Below are 2,410 nucleotides of genomic sequence, written 5' to 3'. Positions count from 1 at the left end.
AATTAATTAATTAAGCTATGCATCGCCGTAATCTACTGCAACAATCTAATTGCAAACATTTGTACAACCGGAGACTTTGCTTTCTAAACCATCAGCTGCGCCATCTTTGCCGCAGCAGCCTTCTGTGCTGCATTTTAATCCGGATGACTTGCGACTACGACGGAAGACCGAAGCACCACGGCATAGATGTAGTGCATATTGTAGTGCGCCTAAGTGGCCTGGTGAAGCACCTACGGTATGCTGCAACAGTGGCCAGGTGATGCTGTCATCGTTCGACCGACCTCCACCAGAGTTGATTCAATTATTCAACAATACCACCTTTATTAAGGACATCCGTAATTACACAACGCGTTTGCTTTCACGTCGATGGTCGCCTCGGCCAGAGCTAATGACCCCGTACGACAAGACGAGACTGTTGCTACTGGTGGGGTGTATAATTACCGTATCCAGGGAGCACTATGTCACCGCATTAGTTCCCTGACAAATCTACCTGGACGTGTACCTTTATTTGCTCAGTTATACTTTTAAGACTCCAGTGATGCTAACCAGTACAACGCAATGCTGGAGACAAATATGTCCTTCTGTGCGGGTTTGGATCGGTCCATCATGTCGATCCTACAACGTGTACTCACAGACCACAACTCTTTGGCGGGGTTATTTAAGCACGCGTACGAGCGAATGTCAGCAGGTTCATGCCAAAACATTCCAATCCGTCTGCACTCTCGGATCGAAGGTATTGCGAGCACAGTACCAGGATGCGATGGCCATCGTTCGAGCTCTTGGAAAACTGGATCTTTTCATAACCATCACGTGCAATCCCAAGTGGCCTGAGATCACGGAAAATCTCGAACCAGGTCATCATGCGTCCGATCGCCCCGATGTCACGTCTCGAGTTGGAAGTCGTATAGGTGTACGTTATAGAATTTCAGAAGCGCGGATTGCCTCATGCGCATCTACTACTTATTCTCGGGGATGACGACAAGCCTCAGACGCCGGATGATTATGATAAATTCGTTTCTGGCAAAATCCCGGACCCGACCAACAAACAACAATCGGCAATCTCCGTATATGAAGGACGGGGTTTGTTCGAAACGTTACCCGAAACCCTTCTGCGACCAGACGCATGCCAGCGATAAGGGATTCCCAGAATACCGTCGTCGGTACAACGGACGCACCGTAACGAAGAAAGGGCCCACCCAAGTAGCAACCGAAGCCTGTTTCTCCCAGTTTCAACCCCCTCATGTCCAAAAACTGCCTTCGCTCACTATTCCTATCCCATTTCTACATTCTACAACGTTTGTTGCGTTCTCGCTCATCAGGGTGTTAGTCAATTCTCTCTTGCCACACGAAGAGAATTCTCCTGCACACTTCGTGTGTTTGATTCTACCCATCCCTGTTGAACACACGTCATTTTCTTCCATCGCACTCATCAGGGTGTTTGCTCTTTTCCATCCAAGCCAAAGAGCGACTTCAGTGTGCTCTGAACCGTGGACGTGAGAGTGTGTGTTTGTGTGCTGCGTGAACTATTTTTCCTGCGTGAACTATTTTTCCTGCGTGAAACACGTTCCATACTGCGCCATCCGCGGTGTTCTTTCTGCTTCATCGGAGGACGAATTTTTATCATCTAATTGTTTGGGTAAGTGTCCTTTTCTAAGTGTTTAGTGCTATGTGACATTTATTCTAATTCTAATATTATTCTAATATGCAATGTTTTGCACATTACAAGTTTCAGATGTGTGCTGCTACCGCTAGCTGTTCCTCAAATTACTTAAAAAGTGTGACACTGTGTGCACAGGCGTTCAAGTTTCAATTGATCCTCAAGCACAAAGGTAAGTTTGTCACATCTTTAAATGAAGTGTAATCTTTTTAACAAAGTGTGTCTATTGATTGTGTATTTTCATCAACAGCCTTCATACAACACCGCGGTTTAGGCGCGCCAAATCTGATGACATCTTTCCTGAACCAAGCAGGCTGAACACGCGCACCACCACGGGCTCCAGCGCGGTGTGAAGAGGGAAGAAGAAAAGACAGAATTGGAAACAGCCGCACCAGGCTTCCAACCACCGTGTGTGTGTGAATGTAAGTATGTGAGAACACATGTGTGAATCCTCTTGTGGGAACTGCAAAAAGAAGAGAATAAAGAGTGTGAAGCAGCTAGACTGCCGCAACCAAATCAAGAGAGTGAATTCTCATTTCAATCCAAAAAACTGGGAGAGAGTGATGACATGCGAGAGAGAATAGAACTAGAAACACGAGAGAGGACACGAAGCGCTTTCGGGTTGTTTTCACCTTCGCGCACATTTTGCTTTATGCGCGCGAAAAAGTGAGCCTTGATCAGCGCGATGACTCCCATACAAAGGCCTTCGGCTTTGCTATCTGGGTCGTGTCCTCTCTCGTCCCTACGGACAAA

The 2,410-nt window shown here is 46.8% G+C and overlaps 1 long non-coding RNA gene across 1 annotated transcript; it reads left to right on the top strand.

The window, feature by feature from the left end:
* Window positions 1-1,674: 1,674 nt before the first annotated feature.
* LOC125907396 (uncharacterized) lies at window positions 1,675-2,173 on the top strand. The gene is made up of 2 exons (XR_007452612.1): window positions 1,675-1,829; window positions 1,932-2,173. It is a non-coding gene; the product is annotated as an uncharacterized LOC125907396 (long non-coding RNA).
* Window positions 2,174-2,410: the final 237 nt, after the last annotated feature.

This window comes from Anopheles coluzzii, chromosome 3 (genome assembly GCF_943734685.1).
Source record: "Anopheles coluzzii chromosome 3, AcolN3, whole genome shotgun sequence".
Lineage (NCBI taxonomy): Eukaryota > Metazoa > Arthropoda > Insecta > Diptera > Culicidae > Anopheles > Anopheles coluzzii.
Note: the sequence above shows the minus strand (reverse complement) of the source record. Positions and strands in the feature narration are given on the sequence as shown.